The following is a 27,040-nucleotide window of genomic DNA, read 5'->3' on the forward strand; positions in this document are numbered from 1 at the left end:
GGAATACATCCTGAGCATCTGCTCTGTGCCCAGCACCATCGTAGATGAAGCGAATACAGCCATGAATAAAACAAGTCTCTGTTCTCATAGGGAAAAAACCAGGGACACCTGTAATCAGAGACACCTGGGAGCAGATTCTTACTGGTGATGTGACTGTGGGCAATAACTGAACACTATACACCTCAGTTCTGGACATTCGTTCATGGAAAACAATAATGTTAAGGGCTGTTGTCATTACAGCTAAAATATATTCAGTCAACACTATTCCTTCCTCTGCTTTTCCCTTTCCATAATAAGGGAGCAGTAAGTACTTCACAGGTACACCAGGCACCATCTGAAGCAAAATCAGGAGGAAGGTGAATTGTTTCTCAGTTACCCTTTTACCTGACCCTTTGCGCCTCCCTCACCTCTGTGCACTTCTTTTCTGTTCTTAGGTATCCGGTGCTCCCTGATCCTCTCCCCTGGTCTCCTCTCTGCCAAATGACACCTTACCCCTCCCCCCAACCCCTCCAGACACAGTTCTATTCTCTCCGTTTACTGCTTACTCTCTCAAGAGTTTACTCTTGATGAAAGGCATCCGGTTAAACTACTTCACTCAAGAGGTGAACTCAGGCTTCGGGCTCTAACCTCCTGTTGGTATCCTCATTTCAAAGCGGTGGCTTCTGGACATTGCAGAGATGTCACCTTTTGGGGCAGAGCAAATTCCTAAAGTGTTGCCTATACCACTCAGTATACAGAAGGTACTGCTATTAAGTGGGTGGATCCTAGAGTTTTACTTTTACTATGTCAGGTTTCCATAATTTAGGGAAAAGACGCATCCTTGCTGAGGAAGGTTCTGGTCCCAGCCTGGTCTGCATCCCCACCCTAGAATGGTGTCACAGCCTTTCAAAGTATCTGCCAGTACGAGAATCTCAAGGTGATAATCAGCTTCCCCTCCACTTGCTTTCCAGGAGCTTAATTAGAATGTAGTCCTGTGGCTAACCAGAAAGCGACTGGTATTTAAAGAACTGACATTATAAGACGGTTATTTTCGGCTAACAGTAAGTCTCATGTTTTCTAGTGCTTCCATGAGGCTCCAGGATTGTACGTGTCAGAGCAGAGAATAAAATGAACTTCTAATTATTTTCATTAGGAAATATTGCTATTTGTAACACTGAACCAGATAAAATTGTGAGAAAAACAAAAGACACCAACATTAGCATTAGCTAATGAATGTGGTTGGTGGTTAAGGGGGAAATTTTTTATAGTGCTCAACCAAGGTCATCCATTTATTTAAAAAGTCCTTAGAACCTTTTGTGAAAAAACAGACTATCAGGTATCACAGGTTTTCATTTGCTTTAATAAACATGTACTGTTTTCATAGTAATAAAAAGTGATATAAAAGACAGAAAGCAAGGATAAAAGGAAATCAAAGAAAACAGGCCACCACCGGGAGCACTGCTCTCTGCTCCTGCACTGTAGGAGTAAACTGCTTTCTTTATTGAGTGCAGGCTGGCAGACCCTGGGGCAATGAAACAGGACTCCTTAGGAAGGATGGACTACCGGGCCCCAGCAGGAGCTGCTAAGTGCTGACTTAGGTAAGCAGGCCTGTGAAATGAGGTTCAGCCCACATTATTTATTAGCATAATTATTAATAATCATCGCTATCATTCACTGAGCCCCTATCATGTTCCAGGCATTGTACTTATCATCTCCACAAAAACCCTTTGGGGAGGTGGGCATTAATATCCTCATTTGGCAAATTTAAAAAAATTGAGGCTCAGAGAGGGTGATTCACATCCAAGGTCACACAAGTGCTGAGAGTCAGAGCCAGACTCTGTACTCAGGACTTGAACCTGGGACTGTCCACCACAAGGCCGCGGTACATTACGATGGGTTTACCGGTTTGATTTCTCACGCGGGCTACTCTGCTGACACGACCCAGGGAGCCCTCTGCCATGAGCCCTCCGCTTCTTCATATTCACAAAGTTGCTGCCCAAGCTCCCCTCCAGAAAGCCATGATTTTGCTGAAGAAGACAGCTTTGAAGCCCAAGCATCACCTGAGCTGCAGGTTTGCCTTTTGAAAATGAATCCAGGAAAGCAGCTACCCAGGGGGTCCCAACTCCCACATCTTTTCAATCTACTTTCCGAGCAAAAGAGATTTCAGGGACCCAACATGTAATTCGGTGGAGTGAAGGGCTGGGGAAAGGTATCCATTTGCTGCCTATCAGGTGTTTCAGAAAGTAAAGTAGGAGACACTTGGGAGAACCCTGCAGCCTCTTCAAAGGCGACCCCCTGTTGCAGAGCCTTCTGAGCTCCGAAACAGCAGCACACAGAGGAGGGATGGTCTCTCCTGGGCCAGCAGGGAGGCTGCCAGGGGCCGTGGGGGGATGCTGACTTCTACCAAGACCCCCAGGCCTCTGCTAGGAGAGTCGGAAACAGAACCATAGGATCTGGGCATCTGAGAGCAGCCAGACACCAAGATATCAAAAAGAGTGATATCAAAAAAAGGGGTCTTAGGGATTTCCCTGGTGGTCCAGTGGCTAAGACTGCATGCTCCCAAGGCAGGGGGCCCAGGTTCGGTCCCTGGTCAGGGAACCAGATCCCGCATGCTGCAACTAAAGATCCCGCATGCCACAACTGAACGATCCCAATGCCGCAATGAAGATCCCATGTGCCGCAACTAAGACCCGACGTGGCCAAATAAATAAATAAATAAACGTTTTTTTAAAAAGGGGGTCTTATTTTTCCCAAGTTACATTGGCCTGAGGAGAAGAAAGGGGCACAGAAGACCCCTACTCATATAAAAGTGTTACTTTTCCCTTCATCTGATTTAAGATAATGATGACGAGTTCAGCAAAGTGCACACCTGGAGGAAGGACAGCAGGGTGTAGGTGGGCTCCCAGGTGGATCCTTCCCATAGGCCTCACGTTCACTAAGCACAAAGGGGCACAAGAGGGCTGAATTCTGGGCCGATCCACACAGGAGAGTTTTCAGAGTAGATAAGTAATTACCCAATTCCACCTCCTATGACCTTCCATGAAGGCAGGATAGAGACAGTGAAAAATGAACCAGTCACCCCAGCAAGCTCCAGCACCTCCCGGTCAGCAGTATCAAGGGCTCCTGATACATCTAACAGAAACGCCACAGGGCCTGACCAGGGCCACCAGCGGGAAAACCTATCCATCAGCAAAGCTAACACCGTCCAGTTCAGGCTCACATCTAAAACCAGAGTGTCGGGACGGTTAGCAGTGCAGTAATACACTCCTGGATTCTACGGCATTTGTAAAACTAGACAGTCCCTTGGGCGAGTCATGTTTGGGGCCTCAGTTTCCACATCTATAAAGTGAGGGGGTTGAGCTCAGTGGCTTCAAACTGCTCTCTCAGAACTAAAATTCTTTGTGTTAACGACTTCTGAAATTTCCATTTCTTTTAAGCTCTAAAGGCTTAAGTGCCTACTTAAAGTCAGAATTAATCAAGTACAGAACAGAACTAATTCAGTATCAAGTGATTACTCCTGAAGATATGGAGACCTTTCTTCCCTAGTGGAGACATTAACATTCTCTCTGTCAATAATGTACTAAGCTTTTCCCAGTCACTGGGATTCAGCCACTGAACAGGAGGTTCACCTCCTCCATCTCTGTGCTGATACAGAAGAGGACCTTCCAGTGACATGTGACAGCCTCTGCCTCACAATCAATCGCTGACTTTGTTGGGAGACTTGGCTGAAATCTGATCATTAGCTAACTTTTCACAATGAATTTCCTAACACTATAATTTATTTGATATCTCGACTGGCTCAGTCTATGAATCCAGTCCTTAGAAGAGTGTCAATCACTGCTTTTTTATGTGAATCTGAACTATTGCCCAATACGACCTCGCAGACCTGGACACACGCCTATTACAGAGAGAGGACACATCTTCAGCTTTTCTTACAAAGGAGACAGCAGTGGAAATATAACTGTCCCCCACGCTATGTCAACAAGAAAGCAGGCAGAATTGTCTTCTCCTGCTTTTTGGTCTGTTTTCTCCAAGACGAGATCCTCTAGTGAGAACTCAGCTACAAGAGATGGAAACTGTTAGTCTTTCCAAGCACCTCTGCTTGTGCATATGAGCTGGTGTTTTTATAGGGAGACTGACTGGGATTCAGCACAAGTTGGCTGTTAGGGAGGATGGACTACACTGGAGGGGCTTGTCTTGCAACCCGTGTGACGGGCTCTTGTACTCAGTTTGTGGGGAGAGGAGGGAGAAGTGGTGGACGAAACGGTCCAGCCACTAGGCATCTCAGGCACTGTCCAGATGCTGGCTGAGGGTACCTCCCTTACTGCAAGGCCTCTCAAGAGGTACTCTGGCTTCCTGATGGAAATAAGACCCACTGGACTCCACTGTCCACCCACCAGATAGACAACAATGTATATATTCAAATATCACACTAGCAGAGGTTTGGGAGAAAGTGGTACTTTCGTGCACTGCTGCCAGGAACGTAAACCAGTGCAGCCAGTCTTGGGGGGTAATTTGGCAGCATTTAACACAATCTAAAATGCAGGCTTCTTTGAAATGTCCCTTCCTAGCATCTCCCCAGAAAAACACCAGCACCTGTGTACAAGGAGACTGCAGCATTTAAAACATGATTGTCAATAAAGAAGGAAATTAACCAATAAACTATGATCCTTCCAAACTTTGAAATAGTACATGCCAGTTAAAAAGAACAAAGTAGATCTACATGCACCAACATGAAAGGTCTTTAAGACCAACTGTTGATTGAAAAAAGTAGATTTGAACAACCATCTGTTCACTATGACGACCCCCCTTACGTTAAAAAGCCAAGCAAACTATGTATTTCTACAAAAACACAAATCCTCATAGCAAAAAGTCTGAAATGACATATTAAGAGTTTAGCTCTTGATGCAATTGTTGAAATAAGTGAGATAAGGGAAGAGGAGGCCATAGCACAGTTCACACACCAAGATTACAACTGGTGGAAAAATACGCATGTGTATTCAAATATAAACCTTGTCAGGAATTACAGAGAAAATCAAAACAGCAATGTTCTATCCAGTTAAGAAAAAAAAAAGTTATTTTAACTGTACATTCAGAATCATGTTCTTAAAAACCAGTTTTCCAAAGTTATTTTTGGAAATAACTTTTTTCTCTTTTAAATCTCTGACTTAAAGAGTGCTTTTTAGATGAACAAAGTACAAAAGACAGCTGTATAGCAAGTTTCATCTTGATGGGAGTACGAAATGGCTGACTGCAAACTAGAATGAAAGAAAAAACACACATTAACTACAGTAGTTATATTGTTCATATAAACTAATTAAACTATTTTGATTTTTGAAACTTTTACTTTGCAAAAATCTAACTCACTGATAAAATGTGCAGTGGGTATCATTATTATTCCCAATTTGTTTTAATACAGCAGGTCTTTATCAGAGGACAATTCCTTAGGTTAAGTTAGTCATTTTCCGGTGTGTACATTAGGCCACTAGTTTACTAAATTATCTTGTTAATAAGTAGTCAATACACCTTCCAAAGCAAACAACTGACAACTAGAATAAAAATATACTATAATGTCTATGTTTATAAAATATTATAAAATATTTTATATTATTTATTTATATAAATATATATATAATTATATATATAATATATATTATATATATTATATATAATTATATATATTATATATATAATTATATATTATATATATAATTATATATATAAATATATTTATATTTTATATTATTGCTATTATAAAATAGCAACGTTTTGTGACACATACCATGTTATTATAAGTATGTGATATTATGAGAGGGTCACAAATATGGTATTTGGAATAAAGCCAAATTTAAAGCACTTCAGTAACAACCAAGGTGCTTGAAGCAGACTTGGTTCCATGTATACAAAAGAGGTGGTTATTTACAAAAGAGTGATCTGAGAATCAGGGGAAAAGAGATCCTGTCCCTAAAATATGCCCGCCACCCAAGGACCAAAACCCAAGGACCAAAATATCTGAAATTCCACCATTAAAGATTCATTTCTTCAGAATAAAAACTGATGTCTTTTTAAAATGCAAATACTGAGGAGGACTAAGACATAAAATCAGTATTATTTTACCATGTTATTTATCAAATTGGTTTTTCTCAAAAGAGGCACAGGCAGGGCCTCCCTGGTGGCGCAGTGGTTGAGAGTCCGCCTGCCGATGCGGGGGACGTGGGTTCGTGCCCCGGTCCGGGAAGATCCCACATGCCGCGGAGCGGCTGGGCCCGTGAGCCATGGCCGCTGAGCCTGCACGTCCGGAGCCTGTGCTCCGCAACGGGAGAGGCCACAGCAGTGAGAGGCCCGCGTACCGCAAAAAAAAAAAAAAAAAAAAGAGGCACGGGCAAGAGGGGAGTAGGCTACAGAAGTAAGAAAAAGTCCACATGTATGTGTGGACTTACTGCAAGGATACTGGAGGAGAAATGACAAAAGTGCAACACTACTAATCATTCCCTTTCACTCCTGGAACTGGTCCTGCCTGGAACACTTTCAACCGTAACCTTTCTAAGAATTCTGGCAGGCTCAAAACCAATCCGGGACATTCAGTTAAGAAGACCATGGAATTAATGAAAAACCGATACAAGTTACTACAATTTATTAAGCCCTAACCATGTGCCATATGCAGTGCTATGCCCATTATATACATTACTTAATTCACACTAAAAAGAAACTTCATGAAATGCATACTATCACCTCCAACTTACAGATGGAAAAACTAAGGTTTAGAGAGAGGAAGACACCTGCCCAAGGTCATGTGGCACTAAGTGACAACCCAGGTTTGGGAGACACCAAACTCAATGCTCTGAACCATTATGCAAATATACAAAGGAAAATGAAATAACCTGAACACAAATCAGTGCTTAGGCCCCAAAGCAAACCACATTCTCTCACACCTTTAAATTCACCTTTTCTTTAAATAGATATATTTCAGTTAAGAAAGGTAAAAACAGCTTCTTTCTCATGGTGATTTTTCTGCCTTTCTTAACCAAAATAAATCTTCTCTAGAACGGGGAACTTCATCAGTAAATTGGAATCTGCTGGAAAATCTTCAACACATTAGTTTTAACTAATCCTCCCAGGCCCCCTTTTCCCCTGGTAGATGTTTCAGATGAAAAGGAAGTCCATTTGGAAATGGACCATATAATATCCCACTCTCCCAATGAATTTCAGACTTTAAGGAAATAAAAATAACTCATCGTACCCCAAATCCAAGGTATAAGTGGTAGGTGGCTATGTGTGTTAATGTTCATGGAAAACAGAGTTGGGGAAACACACTGTCACGGGTGAGTTCCAATGACATTCCTATAAATAGACTGTAAAAGATGCCTTTGCGCCCAAGGAACATCCTATTGGCATCCTCCGTGTAAGTTTCAACTCACCTCCCTGTGGCGGCACCTTGTACAGAGTGGACCGTGGGGCACTTACTTCCTGCCCCCAGGCTTCTCTGATGCCACAGACACTATGCTCCTTCAAGCACATGCGCAAATCAGAAGTGAGGGGGCTTAATGCCTCAGCCAATGGCAGTGGGAGCCTGTGGATAAATACCTCTCCTGCTGTAGTATCCTCAGGTAGAGGACTCTGAGAGGCTCTCTAGGAGCTCCCCAGAAGGTCCCAGATCTAACACCTGTTGCTGCCCGCCATGACTCCTGTAACACAGCTGGATGTTGGATTTTCCTCCTGCCCTCACTCTTCCTACTTGGAATTACCATTCAATACACTACAGCACACAAGTTCGTCCTGTCTTGAGTTCTGCTTCTAAGCAGACCCCAAGCTAATATACAGACATCCTTTATACCTCAAGAAGCAGCATAATATGGGGGGTGGGAGGAAGTGACAGATCTCAGTGTGAATCCCAGTTCTGCCATTTACTTACTACACTGGGGGAGTAACTTCTTTAAGCCAGTTGGCTCCACTACCACAAATATCCACTTTTTTCAGTGGGTATTGAAAGAAATATGTAGAAATAAAGAATTTCAAAAATCTCTTTAAGAACAGATTAAGTTATGCCAATCAAAATCTATACATGGGGCCTCCCTGGTGGCACAGTGGTTTAGAGTCCGCCTGCCGATGCAGGGGACACGGGTTTGTGCCCCGGTCTGGGAGGATCCCACATGCCGCGGAGCGGCTGGGCCCGTGAGCCATGGCGGCTGAGCCTGTGCGTCTGGAGCCTGTGCTCCGCAACGGGAGAGGCCACAACGGTGTGAGGCCTGCGTACCGCAAAAAGAAAAAAAAAAAAAATCTATACATGAACAAACAAACTCATATGATGGTGATATGAAATGACCAATAAAACAAACCAACCTTTGGGAAAATCTAACAGAAAATAAGCATACAAAGAGAAAAGCATTAAACATGAGAAAGTGGATATAACCACAGGTATAGTGTTCCAACCACAGTTACAGCAATTTTATATCACTGTTTGAAAATAAAAGTGAAATGTATAGTTCTCTCCAAAGAAAGAAAACTGCCAACATTAAGTGAGGAAAAGAGTTCATTACATACCAATAGATTACCATAAAAGAGAAGAGTTAATCAAGACATTCCCCATTTTGAAAAAGACCCAGGCCTAGATGGTGTTATGAGTAATTTCATTCAAACACAAAGACATGCTTATTCCTATGTCATTTAAACTTCTTCAGAGAATAAAGATGAACAACTTCTGTTTCATCCTATGAGCTTATAACCATGAGACAAAAAACATGATAAAGATACCACAAAATAGGAAAAAAGGCCATTACTCACTTATGAGTAAATACAAAAGTCCTAAATAAATACAGGTAAACTGAATCCTGCAATGTATTAAAAAGATAATGCCTCATGACCAAGTAAGATTTATTCCGGGGATATAAGGATGGTTCGACATTAGGAAATCCATTAATGTGACTTACTACATTAAAAAGAGAAAAACCACAGGGTTATTTTGATAGATGCCAAAAGAGGCATTTGACAGAAATGTAATAACCATTCTTGTAGGTATTAATGTATATCAGCATAACATACACTGGGGAGGGAAGGAATACAAAGTGTGTAATATCTATATGAAGAAATTATAAAACTTTACTATGAAACTTCTGGTTTTAATATATTTCTATCTTATTTGATTTTTCCCCAATGAGCGTATACTGGTTTTTGTAAAAATAATAACAATAACCCTGTATGAAGCACTGAACTAGGAGTTACACAGAGCGTACTGCAAAGCCCTCTTCAGGCACCGTGATGTCTGCTGAGTGCCAATAAAGAAAAAGGTAAAGGTCAAAGAATAAATGAGGAGAAAGAATATGCAACCGAAAATAGAAGTAATTATTCTCAGTATTTGTGGAGAAGATTCAAATTTCAAAATAGCAGGACCAGGGAAAAATCACCCTGTTCTTGTCATTCATTTTGGAAAACATGGCGATAGAGGAGTTGAGAGCTGGCTGATTACAGAAGAGGACTTGATGAATGAGGGACAATGTGGGGACCAGGCAGGGAGTTAAGATTATTTCTGGAATACTGTTCCACTTGGGAGTAAGCTCAAGAGAATGGGCAGACAGTTAAAAAGAGGTCCTCAGTGGCCTGGTGAGTGGTCCCTGGAGCAGAGAGGGCTGGGCACCAGGGCCACTTTGGAAAGGAAGACGCTGAACTAGCCAGGTCACACAGAAGATGGGCAGGGGTGAGGTCAGGATCCAGGCATCATGTAAACAAAGAGGATTCTTTGGGGAAAAGATACGTAAGGGATGAACGGGGTGTCACTGGTACCTTGAAGGTAGCCCTAGAATGCTGTGGGTGAGGCAATGGTGAGTGAAGGGGTGGGCGGGTTAGAAGGGCACCCTGGGGTTGGCAACCCTGCCACCCCACCACCTCCTAGACCAGTGACTGCCTTCAACCCTAGAGAAACCTCAGGTGGCTGCATGGCACTGTAAATGTCATTACTGACACTGAATCCTACACTTAGAAGTGGTTAAAATGGCAAGTTTTGCATGTGTTAAGCATAAAGTGAAAGTATAATAAAAATAAAAGATTATTAGTGCGTCACTGAGACATCATTAAGGTGCCCTGGAGAGCCCCGTGGGAAATTAAGTGAAAGAAGACTGTGGTCCAACCAAAGGAAAAAAAAAAGAAAATCATGAGATACTTCTTCCAACTAGCACTAAATGTGAAACAGATTTCACGATAATAGAGCCACCAGAGTCACACTGTGTAACGTCTGCCTACCAACCATGGAGGCTCAGACCTCTGGTCACTTTAACTCTCAAAAGGAATGAATACAGCCATGTCCACAGTGTCCTTGCAGCAGTCGAAGTACATAAGAGAGAAATACACGACCCCAAAGCTAGTTTCTTTGCTTAGAAACTTCTTGGGCAAGAAACCATGCTCTTCTCAGAGCTCAGTGCATTTCTGGCACATTTTAAGTAGCGGCTGGAGACAAGGTTGACGCCCAGAGTTGGTTTACTTCCTACAATAAAGTGTCTCCAGCCCTGAAAATGACTTTGGAATAACTTCACTTACTGTGTGGGGAGACATTTTTCCTAGCTAAGTATACACAGAGTTTCCTCTCTGGTTTAACAGAAGCAAAGTGTAATTCACAGGATTAAAAGACGAGCAAATCATTTGCCTCCATTTCTTGGAGACAAACATTCGGTTTGATAAGTAAACAGAAAGTCATTTACACTAAAAAGACCACTTGCATGGATATAAGCAATTCTGATTTACTCCAGTGGGTCTGGAGGGGGTGCAATTTATTACAGTCCACTTAGCGCTGTAACAACTGCTTTTCAAAAACCGACACTGATTCATGAAAATGAACATACGGACTCTCTGCAGCATAAACCCTAACAGCCTCAGGCAAGTGCCGAGAGAAATGTAGTACAAGGCAGCACTGGACTGGTATGCGGAAGCAAGCAATTACGCCGGTATTTAACCCAATTCATTACTCATCAGAAAAGGGCTCAGCACAGGAGTCAGACCCAGATGAGCTGACAAGGAGCACAGCCACTTAACTGTCCCCTCCAGCGATTACACTCTCTCAACCCAAGAGTGTGTCAAATTAAAACAACTACACATTGACTTTTCGCTTCTGTAAACATTAAGGGGTGATTGACAACTTTGGGCTGCAGCCTGCCAGCCAGGCATCCTTATCCACCGTCTTTGCTTATCTGCTCTCAGCTCTAGACGTGTTGCGTTAGGAATATTCCTACAGGACACAAAAGTATTTCATGGCTCTGCCACTGGGGCTCACCCAAAGAGGTTCTGCCATCTCTCATGGATAAGCAGCTTCAGAGGACCCTTAAAAATGGAGTATTTTAGGGCTTCCCTGGTGGCGCAGTGGTTGAGAATCCGCCTGCCGGTGCAGGGGACACGGGTTCGTGCCCCGATCCGGGAAGATCCCACATGCCGCGGAGCGGCTGGGCCCGTGAGCCGTGGACGCTGAGCCTGCGCCTCCGGAGCCTGTGCTCCGCAACGGGAGAGGCCACGACAGTGAGATGCCCGCGTACCGCAAAAAAAAAAAAAAAAAAAAAAAAAAAAAGGAGTATTTTAAAAATTAACATTTGTCCCTTTCTATTAGAAAAACTCTAGTACTTCCAATCAGAAAAATGGAAAATCAGCCAGTCTTTTACATGCACTTCTGCCCTCACAGCTCTACCTACTATGATCTGGACTGTGGAAGGATTCCCTTCCCTTGTTATCCTATTCTCCTTTATCTCAGAACTGTAAGGAGTGGAAAAAGATACAGTTGAAGTAGGAGGGAGAGACAAGTAAACAAAGAAACAACCCTAGGAAATCTACTCACCACAGAGATCAACTGTGGTGAGGTGGATCAACTGCCAACGGTAGGCTTGTGCTACAGATTCAATATTCAATGTCTAGTGTTCTCTGATGATCACAGAAAAAAGCCACAGGCAAGTGTCAAACTTTGACTCTTCCACCATTTTCCCCCTCTGGTACCAAGACTATTCAATGGGGAAAGGGCAGCCTTTTCAATAAATGGTGTTGGGAAAACTGGATATCCACATGCAAAAGAATGAAGTTGGACCCTTACCTTACACCACATATAAAAATTAACTCAAAGCGGATCAAAGCCTTCAATGTTAGAAGGAAAACTAGAAAACTCTTAGAAGAAAACACAGGGAAAAAGCTTCATGACACTGGATTTGGCAATGATTTCTTAGATACGACATCAAAAGCACAGATGACGGGAGAAAAAATATACTAACTGGACTTCATCACAATTAAAAATTTGTTCATCAGAGCACACGAGGCACAGAGCGAAAACGCAACCGAAAGAATGGGGAAAATATCTGCAAATCCTATCTCTGAAGAGGGATCAATGCCACTTTTCCCTCTTGGTTTTAATGTAAGCAATCGTTAGCAAGTGCCCAAGACTGACATGCTGCCCCATGAACGTAAGACAAGGTTTCCACCCTGGGCAAGTACTATCATTCTTGGACTGAGACCAACCAGGTTCTAGTTTACTCACTTCCATCTGCTAGTTAAAAAAAAAAAAAAAAAAAAAGCGTGCACCACAGTTAGACCCAAAGATCGACTTAACACTTGCCAGTGTTCAATGAGTCCAAGTCAGTGAGGCCTCCTCAACCTGACAGGCCATTTGAATAAGGGCTGCTGCACCCACAAAAGACTTTTCAAGTGGTGCCTATTGAGCTTGAGGTACTCCTATGTCTCAGGTTTAAACGCTGTGCTACCCACCCCATCACTCGAAAAGTCCACAACAAAATAGCCTTCACCTAACTGTCCAAGACAGTGCTGTCCAACAGAACTGCCTGAGAATGGAAACGTCCTATTTCTGCTCTACCCAGTATGGTAGTCACCAGCCCCATGTGGCTACTGAGTGCTTGAAATGTGGCCGGTTTAACAGAGGAACTGGATTTTTTATTTTAATTAAACATAAATAGCCCCACGTGCCCAGTCGCTCCTGTGCTAGATGGCGCAGGTCTAAGACAGCAGGCTGAAGACAAGGGTTTCAATACCGTGTGACAGTCTGAGGTTGGAGAGTGTCCCAGAGAGACATCAAGTCGGAGAGAGAAGACCGTCCAGCTCCACTCCCAGCTGCCACCTGTTCCCTCTATTCAGCGATTTCCTTTTCCCTAAAATAGGGTCAAGGATTTCTGATCTACCAACCTGTGGTATCACGGAAAGATATTTGGACTTTGTCCCTGTTCCTGGCACAGAGCTCCTAAAACCCTTGGAATTTCCTGAGTGTGATGATAGGAGCCTCTTTGTTCTAAGCAGGTGACTCTCTCTTTGTTCTAAGCAGGTGACTCTTGGAGGGCTAGATGGTTTCAGGATGGGGGCTAGTCACAGATGCAGGGTACAGGCTGAGCACCAGAAAGACCCGGCCCTGATTAGAAGCTTGGAACTTCCAGCCTTACCCCCAACCTCCAGGGAGAGGGAAGGGCTGGAGAGTGAGCTCATCACCGATGGCCAATGATTTAATCAATCATACCTGGTAATGAAACCTCCCTAAAAACCCGTTAGCAATTGGGGTTCTCAGAGCTTCCGGGCTGGCGAGCACATCAAGGTGCCAGGAGGGCGGGGGCCCTGAAGAAGACTTGGACGCTCTCCACCCTCTCACCATACCCTGCCTTATGCATCCCTTCCATTGGGCTATTCCTTTATAATAAACCCGTAATAGTAAGTAAAGTGCTTTCCTGAGTTCTGTGAGTCATTCTAGTGAATTATCAAACCTGAGGAGAGGCTATGGGAACTCCCAAATTTGTAATGGGCCAGGCAGAAATGTGGGTAACCCGACCACCCCATTTATGGCTGGCGTCTGAGATGGGGGCAGTCTTGTGAGACTGAGACCTTAACCCATGAGGTCTGGGCTAAGTTTGGACAGTCAGTATTAAAACTGAACTGAATTGTAGGACACCCAGTTGGTGTCAGAATTGGTATCAGGAGGAAAAAGGCTCATTACCTAATAAGACTGTTGTTGGGATTAAATAAGATGATGTATGTCAAAGTGCTTCAAAGTAAGAGATTATTTTTCCTATTTGGTTGATCTGTAAGGGACATTAGCTAGTTCATGAAGGCTAACCGTAAGTTTACCGTGAAGTAACCTTTGCATTAGTTCACAGTAACATTGGGAAACAACGCACTGCTTTCTCATTCATTTCCCTATGGGGGAAGGCCCTAATTCTTACCTGCTTTATTTGCCAGGAAAAGTGGCAAAGATTCTAATAGGTAGCAGTACATCAGGGTTTAATTGTTTATGGTTACATGGAGCACTTTGAGGGCAAAGATGGCGAGAAATCGGAAATTCTTCCCCCAAGTTCAGAGAGAGAGAGAGAAAAAGAAGAATCCAAATTTGGGGGAGGTGGGGGGAGTGGGGATGAGAAAAAGAAAAGCAACAATCTGGAAAAGAAGTGGTCCGGGTGAGTGGTGTGCACCTGACCGTGGAGTTTTCCATCTCTAAAAACCTCCATGCTTTGGGGATCCAGCCTGCAGATGAGGGCCTGCCACAGGCTAGGCTCAGCGTGTCAGAGAGCTTGGGAGGTGAGTGAACGGGCAGCAAACGCCAGACAGTTGGCAGTAAGACGAGGCAAGATACTCCATTCATTCTATACACACTGGCCCACCCGACCGACCTCAGCATCCTTCTCCAACTTCCCAAGAACCTCAACAAGAAGAGGAGACATACAGAGACACTGAACTCTTCAACAATGTTACCGAACTGAACTGTTATACCCCGCCCCACCCCTAATTAATAAGTTGAAGCCCTAGCCTCCAATGTGACTGTATGTAGAGACAGTGCCTTTAGGGAGATAAATGAGGTTACATGAGGTCCTAAGGGTAGGGTCCTAGCCTGGTAGGACTAGTGTTCTTACCATACAGAGGAAAGGCCAAAGAAAAGGGGTCTCACTGGAAACCAAACCTGGCAACACCCTGATCTCAGACTTCTAAACCCCAGAACTGTGAATTTCTGTTTCTTAAGCCTCCCAGCCTGTGCTATTTTGTTATGGAAGCCATGGCAAACTAATGTAAATAGTATTAGCATAAAACAGGAAAATCACACACCCTGGCTTGCTGAATGTGGGCAGCCTCAGCACCACAATTATGGGTGTCACTTCATTTCATATAGTAGGTTCTGCTTGTTACAGACATTCATGTATGGAAGACTTAATAAAATGAGATAAATCCATATTTCCCCTGAGAATCTTAGGGTTCTAATCTTAATAGTTTTGCTGGCCCCTGCGATAGTTTTTGAACTCAAAATAAACCAAGCCTGGGCTTCCCTGGTGGCGCAGTGGTTGAGAGTCCGCCTGCCGATGCAGGGGACACGGGTTCGTGCCCTGGTCCGGGAAGATCCCGCGTGCCGCGGAGCGGCTGGGCCTGTCCGCAACGGGAGAGGCCGCGGCAGTGAGAGGCCCGCGTACCGCAAAAAAAATAAAAATAAAAAATAAACCAAGCCTTTGCATATAATGAAATCTTATTTGGCCATAAAAAAGAATGAAGCCCTGTTACAAGCCTCAGTTTGAATGAACCTCGAAAACATTATGCTAAGTGAAAGAAGTCACATGTAAAAAGGCTACATATCATATGATTCCATTCATATGAAATGTCCAGAAATAGGCAAAGCCATAGAGACAGCAAGTAGAATAGTAGTTTGCAGGGGCTGAGAGGGAGGTGGAAATGCGGAATGACTGCATATGGGGATTCTTTGGGGGATGACGGAAATATTCTGGAACTAGACAGTGATAATGGTTGCACAACTTAGTCAACACACTAAAGACAACTGCACTGCATACTTTAAAGTGGTGAACTTTATGGTATGTGAATTATATATCAATAAAGTTGTTATGAACAAACAAACCAAGGCCATCCCACCTCTATAGCCATATAGTAACAGAGGGGAAACACGCCTGACAAGGGCTGCAAATTTGGAACACCTGTTCACAGACTCTGGTGATCCTGACTTCTCTAACTGGAGATGGAAACTCTCCCTTAGGTTTATGGCGGAGACTTCAACCAAGTCTGGAATAAGAGCAAGACAGTGGGGCACGTGGCTACTCCCTCACACACACGCTGCAGAGGCTTAGAGGCAAGGCTGTTCTTCTGTGGCAGGAAGGGAAGGTCCCTGAGATCTGCTAACATTCTGGGATCACTGCAGCATGTTCTCTGCCATGGTTCATCTCCTGGGCATAATGCTAGGGCCACAGACACAGAATTGGCACTCAATGAATTTATTACTTGTTTATTGACTGAGCCATCAGTTCCTATCCTGGTAGGGGGTGGGGAGGCTTCAGGAAAGAGACAGAGGAGCTGGTCTGGCCCAAGAGCTTCAGGAGTCAGTGTAATGCCTGGTGAAACTACAAGGGAACAACTGAACCAAATGCACGAAAACTGTAAGTTTCCATTTTTAGTCTGAGCAACAGTGGGTTAGCTTTTATATGCTGTTATATTAATGGAGTTAACCTGTAATATATGATAAAAGAAATGTCTGCACCTACAAATTACCTAAACAGAGGAAGACACAGTACAGTTAACATGTGCAAGGAGAAATTATAAGCCAGAAAATTTTCACAGAGAAACCCATGAATAGCTTCAACCAGAACAGGAAACCATTCCAAGCATGATCAGCGCCGCCTCTTGTACCACGTTTGTAGAGATATAAATGAAGCAACTCTTAAACCGCCGAATATGCTTAGCGAAAGTATTGCTCTCCTCCACCCACTGTTCATTTCCGCCTTCTACCCCAGTGCCCGAAAATGGTGGTTCAGAGAGGACTTGGATGAAGCCCGAGGCTGCCAGATTTAGCAAATAAAAATACAAGGTGCTGGGGCTTCCCTGGTGGCGCAGTGGTTGAGAGTCCGCCTGCCGATGCAGGGGACACGGGTTTGTGCCCCGGTCCGGGAAGATCCCACATGCTGCGGAGCGGCTGGGCCCGTGAGCCATGGCCACTGAGCCTGTGCGTCTGGAGCCTGTGCTCCGCAATGGGAGAGGTCACAACAGTGAGAGGTCCGCGTATCACACACACACAAAAAAAAAAAACCAAGGTGCTGAATTAAATTTCAGAAACAAATAATTTTTAATATAATAAAATACCGTGAACATGTTTATTAAACATTAAAATAACGTTTGTGGTTTATGTGACATTTAACTTTAACTGGCCATCCTGTGTTGATCTTACAACACTAACGAAGTGATCGTGTTGGGCTGACTAATGGCTATTCTCCCTCCTCGGGCACCACGGCCAATGGGAGGCTTCTGGCCCCTGTCCCACCCCCCACCCTCGAGGCCAGCACCGCACAGCACACCTGCAACAGTGTCCTGTGCCGCTTCCAAAAGCTCAGACGTGGCACGGTTAGTCAACCTCCGGTAAGAAGACACTGTGACTAAGAGGAAACACAGCCAGGAAAAAGAGCAGAGGGCACTGGCGGGAAAGCTATATTCACCTCTGCATCTAAAGTGGGGGGAACCCCTACCCTAGACTTGGTGTAAACGGGGGACAGATCCTGGATTCTGTGCAGTGCCAGATGTGTGAAGACCACAAATAACCCTGCTACACTGAAAAGAGAATTTAAAAATACGTGTGTTAAGAAGATGATCATGGGATTGCAGGGCCTGCTGTTATCTCTGAATATTATTTTTTTATGGAGCTCATTTTTAATATCGGTACTTTTAGGGTGAATGTAAATAAACCTGATAGTGCAATAAACTCAGTGTGTTCTTTTTTTTTGCCGATTTAAGCTAAAACACCATCAATGTTCTCTTAGAAGCAGCATCTTTCAAGATAACAGAGGCAGCACTAGGCTTTTCATACCCACTAAAAAAATAATAAATAAGCAACTGACTTTTGAGCCCTCCCCCCAAGGGCATGTATTCAGCTCAACAGGCCAGGTGCTCAAGAGCAGGTGAGGCCAGTCCTGTGGGGTTTCCTCTCTTTGCCCTCCTGCCAAGGGATCATTCCAGTACCATAATAACCCCAGGAAAGAGGGGCCCACTTTTTTGTAAGAAAGAATGGTAAATATGACCATGTTACACACAGCAAAATCAAACCCACTTCTATAATGAAATACCCATCTACTCTAGTTCCCCCAAAAGATTCCGTTGACGCCAATTTTAGTGAACAACGGTTGGAAGGGACATAAAAGCTGGCCACCATTCTTTACACAGAAGCCAAACTGGAACCTAACCCCAGCGTATATTGTATACCCATGTATATGTGCAAGATGGGAAGTATATGCCTATATATAAATATAAATACATATAAAGCTAACTTTCAGTGCTCGGAAAACAAAAGCTATCCCCATATAACAGCCAAATTCTGACATAACTCAGTTTGGACACCTCATCTGGTGTGCACTGCACTCATTCTCAGTGTAAACCCCGCTGCGCCGGGCAATGATATACTGTAATGTCACATCGCAATCTGGATTTACTATAAAGGGCCGCTGACGAGCTTCAGAGCAGTAAACACTGCAGCGAGGTGTATTTCACACTGAGCTGGTTTTTATGAAGAACACTTCACCGCCCAGGCACGGCACCTGGATGATGGATGGTGAAAGATGCATGACAAGCTTCATCCTTGTTTGTAAATCTTAACTGTTCCCGCTCACTAACTCTGAAGGCAATTTTCAAAGACAGCAGCAGACAGAAGGACAGCACAGCTTTCCTGAAGGTTATTCAAGTTGTACTTGGCCTGGGCCGGGCCTCTGAGGAACCAAGGAGGGAACATAAACTCCGGAGTTACTCCACACCGCGCCTGAGAAAAACCGCTGAGGCCCTGTGGGCTCAAGTCAGAATCAAGCGAGGAAATCTCACGCGTGATCACGTTGGACGCTCTGCCCAGAGCGGCCACTGTCCATCCAAGTTCATGCCCATGTGAGTGCTGCCTCTTCAGGATTTTTAAAGACAAGGGGTCACGGAATGAGTAACAGAATAAGCAGACTTGATGGTGTGTCATGTGTCCACAATAGATGGGGTTCCCTCCACTGAGCAGGCGGGTAGGGGCCTAACGTCACACCTGCATCGCATCAAGATAAAATTAGCCCCGAAAACACAGGCCAGCAGTGTCTAGTCATTGTGTTCAATCTGGTTCTGTCAGGACATTTGGGAGTTCCTAAAAGTGTGCTTTCCAGAGCTCTGACCTTTCCCTGTCCCCTCCTGACTGCAATCTTTAACCCAAAGGAAAACCCCGGCAAAGGTGCCCTGTTTTTCAAGAACAAGTTAAAGATGGAAAAGCAACCTCATGATAAGCCACTGACAGACTAAGTAGAATGTAAAACACTGTCTCTCTCAAAAATTATCTGGGGAAATTCAACAGGCCTTTTATTCACACTAATTTTAAAATAACAACCATGTCTATGGAGGGAAAAAAAAAAACTTTTAAAAAGCGGTTTCATTTCAATTTGCACTTTTAATTTCAAAGCTAATAACTAGTCATTTAATTTTGCAATGTCTGCCTTTGTCAAATATTACACTTGCACTTTACTCCCTCCTGTTAAATAAAAAGAAAATTCAAATATCATCGCAAAATTAAACAGTGACTTTACCATGTCAGTCAAGTCATAAAGGTGTTTTAAAGTTTACATTTAGCTTGGGGAATAGTAATGTAAATACCACACCTGATACCCTGTGGATTTTTTTTCTTTTTTGGCGGTACGCGGGCCTCTCACCGTTGTGGCCCCTCCCGCCGCGGAGCACAGGCTCCGGACGCGCAGGGTCAGCGGCCATGGCTCACGGGCCCAGCCGCTCCGCGGCATGTGGCATCTTCCCGGACCGGGGCACGACCCCGCATCCCCTGCATCGGCAGGCAGACTCTCAACCACTGCGCCACCAGGGAAGCCCCCTGTGGATTTTTTAAGGCTGCTTTCGGGGGTTTTTGACCAGCTAAGTCATCACTGTGTTCTCAGCTTTTCCACCTGCCACGAGGAAACGAGGACCCCCTTCTCTTCCCTACTTCACAGGCATTGTCTCCATACCTCAGTGTCCTCGTGTGCAAAATGCGGATGATACTATGATGACAAGACTCAAACGAGCTATCCCCACAATGTGCACAGGGCATTGTCTTACAGACAGTGTGAGAAGTACATGTTTGTGAGAAAAGGAAAAGGAAAGGGAGGGAAGAAGAAACCACAGGATTTACCAGCAGAAAGAACACCAGGGAAGCAGTTCAGAGACCTGAGCTCCTACACCGGCCCCTCTTCCTCAACACTAGAAACAGGCTCAGAGATGGCACGGCATCCTGCCTGCAACTCCACCTGGTCTCTCTTAGCGTGAACGGTGATCAAGCTTCTCCTGACTTCTCATGCAGGGCTGTGTTATCAATCAAAAACCCGTCACAGGCAAAGATTTAAGTCTTTAAAATTCGAGCTTTTCAAAGGGAAGATTCTACATGATATAAATCCAGGATACGTTGCAGCCTGGAGGTTGCACCCCACGTTTTTCCATGACCGGTTTATTTCATCAAGTGCTTTATCGGAATGCCTAACTCTGGGCCAGGGAGGCACCAGCAGAAAGAATCCAGAGGCCAGTTTCTTATTCATACAAGAAACCATGAAACATCCCAGGAGTCCCCTGAGAACATGGTGTCATGCTAGGCACCTGGAAGACTACAGAGATGAATGAATGAGATCCCTGCCCTTTATGTGTGAGAATACACCCTGGAAATTCTTGCTGAAGTGCTGCAGTGAGTGAACTTCTTCCTTCCATGAGTGAGTCTGACATCCTTCAGGTAGGCCCTGGGAAGTCCCTGCTATTTCTAGACTGATGGTGGCCTTGTCAAAAGGCAGTATGTTGCACAGGGGACATGTTAGAGTCCCATCAGCTCTCTCTCTTTTCGTGGAGGGAGAAAAAACATTTGAAAAGAAGACAGAAGCCTGTGTGTCCTCATCCAACAGCATTTCAGCTTGCCTTCTATACTATTCTTTAGGTATAAAGGGACCTACTGGTGTCCTTATATATTCCTCTTCCCTGGTTCTTTCTTTGGAAACATATTGTATATGTGATATATTAAAAATAAGTCTTCAAAGCTGCCATTTCTCCATGTTTATCATATGCTTAAGATTACTTGTGTACTTCATGTTCCTCACTCAGCAGGCCATCACGTCTAGCCAGTTTCAAGAATCACAATACACATATGGTTCATTTCAAGCAGGGTCCCTGTAGGGCTAAAAACACAGCCTCCTTGATGACTGTGATCACCCTTATTTGTACGGCCCAGGGCCAAGCACTTGCTGAAATCAGAAGATATATAAGACATGGTGATGGGTCTTCGCATGAGATTAAGGGAATTGATAGCTGCTGCCATGCTTTCACATAAGTTTTTTGTGATCCATATATAAAAATAGATAAAGCTCTTATTACCCTTTTCAACCTTCCAGATGAGGGATCTAAAGCTCTAAGAGATGAAACAAGCATCTTACAATCCAGTCCAGAGCTGGGGATCTGAGCCAGATCTTCCCTCCTGGGGGGTCCATTCCTTTGCACGCATCAGCCTCCACAGTCACTGCCAATGAATGGTGCACTTACCTCTCTGTTCAAAGCTAAAGCTGAGAATAAGAAGGTCACGTAAGGAAAACAGGTTTACCAGCCAAGTGCCCTTTTCTTTGAAATTCAGCAAAAGATAAGTCATTTCCTAAAGCGCCAAAGCTTAAACTCAACACTTTCTAACTGTTGCATAAAACCCATTCAGCTTTCTTTAAAAAGCAGGGAAAGCAAGGGGTCAATGTTCTTCTCTCCTACAGGCTTGCCATACAATTCAAAGCAGAACATACACACCAGAAGCAGCCCTCAGATTCCTTGGCCTGCTCTCCCGCCTGTCTGAGGAAGACTAAAACATTTCCAGAAGAGCTTTCTCCCTGACAAGAAGAACTGCCTGAAACATCAACACAACCCTTGCAGAAAGGAATGGTGGAAGGAAGATCACCCTGCCCCTCTTGTTGCATGTGTGATTTAAAGAGCTTGTCTACACCCGGGACGGGACGCGAGCTCATCCTCACAACAGCTGTGTGGGCTCGACAGGGCCCAGCTCCTCCCGCTTCTTTAACAGGTGAGAAGACTCAGGCTCCCAGAGAAGAGCCTGAAACCCCCAGGGCTACAGCTGCTCAGTCGTGGCTCCCATTCAGGTGCTGAGCACAGAACTACCCCTTTCCGACCCCCACCCCCCGCAGCTGCTCAGGACAGCTATCACATCACCTCACATTAAAGGCAGCTTTGGGGTCCTGGATCGTGAGTGAGGAGACCTGAGGGTGCTTCCAACAGGCAGCACAACCTCACCGTTCTCACCTGCAAAACTGGGAGGTTCGACCTCATCATCTTTTGCTAAAATCCAACTCTAACGCCCAGCATTAAGCAAGTCCATTCCGTGGGCGAAAGCTCAACCACCTTGCATTCAGTTATGACAACCGTGGGGAAGGTAGCATATGCCATCAGTGAAATCAGGCACTTCTAGATTCATCGGCCTACAAAATTGCCAATGCTGAATGCATTCATAAAATCCTATTTGGGAACACAGAGGCCTCTACAGGCTGCCCAGACATTACGGAGAAACATGAGGGGTTCAACTCAGGGAGACCCTTCTGCTGACCTTGCCACCTGACCTTTGGGTAAAATGTAAACGCTCTGCACCGGGCCTCAGAGCTGCTCACATCCTACGTGTGTCAGATGACTAATACGTAAATAGCTCGTGATAGGTAATAAGCATCCAGATGTGTGTTTCTGTCTCCTAAAAAGAGCAGTTTGAACGTAAAGGAAGGGTGAGTGTGCACAGCAGCCTGCCACTTATCTGAGCTGGAAGTGGCGAAAGATCCAGAAGAAACAGGAGGCACCATTTCTAACTTTCACACTGAGATCACAAAACGTTATAAAGAGACAAAGAGATCGAAGCATGTTCACCTTTACCATTTCAAATCTAAACCTCTTTGCAAGTGTTGTCCAGCTACATACACTCCGAGAACTTATTCAAGAATTCACCTGTAGAGAAAATGCCTACTTACAGGTATGAAATGCCACCTCCCTGTAGACATGTGTGCATCTACTGACACAGAGGTGTTACTGTGCAATCTGCCTGCTTATCCCAAGTTGAGGAAGCATCATTTCCAGAATGCTCCTACCACCACTTCCTGAAACGCCTGCACCTGTTACTATGACCTGGCCACACTCGCACATAAAGCAGCCTTCCACTTGGGCACTAGGCCAGTGTTTCTCAAACTATCTGCAAGGAAGGGCCTGTTTTGTTGAAATTTTTTTTCAGTTTCCAGTCCACCACAGTCTGATGCTTTTATAAAATACAATAAAAAGGAATTACTAGAATCATAATCCAAAAAATGGAAAATAACAGGTGTTGGCCAGAGAAATTGGAACCCTCATACACTGTAGTGGAATGTAAAATGGTACAGCCACTGTGGGGAACAGTTTGGAGGCTCTTCAAAAAGTTAAACACAGAATTACCACATGATCCAGCAATTCCACTCCTAAGTATACCCCAGAAGAACTAAAAACAGGTATTCAAACAAAGACTAGTACATTAATATTCATAGTAGTACAACTAACTATGTCAAAAAAGGATGGAAAGAACCCAAATGTCCATCGACTAATGAACAGATAAACAAAATGTATATCCATACATGCAATCGTATGAGGCTATAATAAGGAATGAAGCACTGATTACATGCTACACCTTGTATGAACCTTGAAAATATTACGCTAACTGAAAGAAGACAGTCCAAAAGGCCACATATTATATGATCCCATCTACACAAGACATCTACAGTAGGCAAAGCCATCGAAACAAGAAAGCAGATTAGTGGTTACCAGGGGCTGGTGGAAGGGAGAATGGAAAGTACTGCTTCACTTTCCTTCCTGGGGTTTCCTTGTGGGGCGACGGAAATGACTTGGAACTAGATAGAGGTGATGGCTGCCCAACACTGTGACCTGCTAAATGCCACTGAATTGTACGCTTTAAAGTAGTTAATGGTTAATCTTATGTCAGGTGGATTTTACTTCAATATAAAAATGAATTACTAGGAAAGTGAAAGACAAAAACTGCGAGCCCCAAGTTTTTATTGATTCAACAGAGAATTGCTCTGTCAAACGGCTGTTTACTCTGAATTCCTCTGCTTATCTCCTCTTAGACCAGTAACAAAGCATGCACAGCCCCACTCTGGGGACCACTGCCCTACAAGGGGTGCCCTAGGGGATCCCACCCCACCTCGCTTACTCAGAGACATGCTATCATCCCTGACAATTAGGCTCCCACACATACCTCGCATTAGCTAATCTTTATAATAACCTACTATGATAACCCCCTTCTTTAAAGAAGAGAAAAGGAGCTTCCTTGAACTCACCCCCTCCTCCAGGTACTGCCCCATTTCATTACTCCCCTTACAGCAAGACCCCTTCAAGAGCTGTCTACACTCACTGCCCCAATGCTTCTCTCCCACATGCTCCTGGACGCACAGTCAGGGTATGGCCCCCACCTCCCCACCACAGGGGGCTGCTCATCACGCCGCTGATCATTTCTACCTTTCAACAGCCCATGGTCAATTCCAGTCCTCAGCTCATCTGACCTCTCAGCATTATTTAGCTTAGTTCATTGAAATGCTTTCTGTACTTCCCTTCCTTAGTTTTCTTCCTACCTCACGGGTAGGAGAAGGTACCTACCTGACTCTCCCCTGCTGGTCTTCCTCATCTACCAAACTTCTAAACGTTAGAAGGCCTCAGAGCTCAATCCTTGGTCCTTTATTCTTCTCCGTCTACACTCACCTCTCCAGGTGATCCCACCACATTAACTTCAAATGACATCTACACACTGAACGCTCAAGTTTCTATTTCCAGCAGGGAAATCGCCCCTCAACTTCAGACTTCGTACATCCAACTCCTACTTGACGATCCACTTGGATGGCTCACGTACATCTCACACTTAACACATGCAAAATTAAACTCCCAATTCCTGCAAACCTGTTTTTCTCATGGTCTTCTTTACCTGAATAAGTGGAAACTCCCTGTTTCTACTTGATCAGATCAAAAATGATGGAGTCATCCTTCACTCCTCCCTTTCCATCCCATCCCAAATTCATCACCAAACCTTGTTGGTTCTACCTTCAAAATGTATCTAGAATTCAACCCTCCCACACTGCCATCACTCCCACACTCCCACCCCGACTAAGCCACTGCCATCTTTTGCAAGCATTATGGCCACAGCCTTCTAACTGGTCTCCCTGCCTCCGCCTTGCACCCCTACAGTCTGTTCCTAAACAGCAGCCAGAGTGATCTTTAAAAACCACAAGCAGACGTGTCACCCCTTTGCTGGAAACCCTCCAGTGGCTTCCCACCTACTTGAGCTAAGAGCCAAAGTGCTTGCAGTGGCTCACAAAGTCTTACACAACCAGGCCCCACCATCTCTGATCTATGTCCTAACACTTTTCAAGACATAAAAAAAAGTGAGAGAATGGCTCCTAGCCTTTTTACAAAGAAAAACATTAAACAGTAGCAACATGGCAAAAGGAAAACTTTCCCTGTAATTCTTTTTCCCCCTACATTCTATTTTCATGTTGTAATCTTCAGCAAAACCAGAGGAAAACCTTGAACTCGGACTCATTTCTTTGGATGGTAAAGAACGGTTTATCTTTAAAGAAACTGAAGAAAAATGAACTTAATAGACAAATTTATACTTAAGTAAGACTTTAACGAAAACATTAAACCTACTGAAAAAACTTTTTCAACTTACTTACAAATCCCCACCTAAAATAACTGATATACTACTTACAAATTGTAATTTATTTATTAATGCAACCAACCAAAGGACCTCAACTCAAACTTGATAGCACTGATACATGTAACTGGTTATCAGCCAGCCTCTACCACCTTCTCACAAATGACTATACTGATACCCCCATCCCCATCACCGCATCCTGCCACTAGCCTCAGCCCCATTTACCAGAGGGCCTAAATGGCCCCCGCTTGTGTCAATGCTGATGATAAAAATGAGGATCCAATGCCTCAGGAGGTGATCCTGAGGTGTTCCTATTGACCCCCAACTTTCTCTTTCCCCACCCCTCCCCACCTGCTCCGTAAAAATGTCATGCAACGTAGGAGCCCAAGACACCATATATTTGGAAGCCGTAAAGCCGCATTTCTTTAAAAAAAAAGCTAAGGTTTGGATTTCCTATGAATCCATATTCTCCTTCTCCATGGCAATTCCAAAGTAGATACTACTGAGATTCCACTATATTTCTTCCTAGCTCACTCCCTCATGTCTGAAGTGAGCTAGAGAAGGATCAGAAGGTTAAGCCTGAGGTCTCCTCACACCACACTTTCAAACACACTCTTTCAAACATACATATCACCAGAAAAGTTTTAGGAAATCCTAGGTGTTATTCACCCCATCTCGCACCATGGACACTGGGGTGGCTGGTCTTTCTTTTTCTGGACTGTAACGTCTCTCCTTCTGAGCCTTTTCCTTTTCTGCCATAAATTCAAATGCCTATTGGTCCTCTCCAAATTCCTTCCTCTCTGCTCTAGTAAATTTCCTCTTACCTTGTTGTCGCACTGCCTTGCTCTGAATTTACACCTGTCTCAAGAATGCCAATGCTTGTAAAAATATTCCACTATTCCTAGAGCAAGGAGCTCAGGCAATTTCTTCCTGAAAGTAAGTTTCAGTCCTAATTTTCTGTATGAGCAAATGGTTTTTTAACTGTTCCATCCCTAAACTCTGGCTCCATGAGACAATGAGTTAGGAGTGTGACCTTTCGGCATTGTGTTTTCTTATAGAGCAAGTTTACTTAAAAATCATATCTGACTCATTTATTCCTTTGTTCATTCACTCCTTCATTCATCCACTCAGCTGATGAAAAACAAATAGGCATCATAGCAGCTAAAAAGGTACATAAAATGTGTTCTCTGTCCTTAAGGAGCTTATAATTCACATAAATATATAGAATCAAAGGCAGCATGAAAGAAGGACCACGTGGGCAAACATTATAGGGTATGAATATTTACATAAAGAATTGTGTTTGTCCGTTCCTGGCAAAAAGTGATTATGAATGGGTCAAAGTGCAATCAATAATGTGTACTTCAGTCTCTC

General features: G+C 44.1%; 1 protein-coding gene across 6 annotated transcripts in view; it reads right to left on the reverse strand.

Moving 5' to 3' along the window:
- Positions 1-27,040, reverse strand: part of DMRT1 (doublesex and mab-3 related transcription factor 1) — a 117,754-nt gene that overhangs the window by 14,630 nt on the left and 76,084 nt on the right. The window lies entirely within an intron of this gene.

The sequence above is a fragment of the Orcinus orca genome, chromosome 6, assembly GCF_937001465.1.
Source record: "Orcinus orca chromosome 6, mOrcOrc1.1, whole genome shotgun sequence".
In the NCBI taxonomy this organism is placed as follows: Eukaryota; Metazoa; Chordata; class Mammalia; order Artiodactyla; family Delphinidae; genus Orcinus; species Orcinus orca.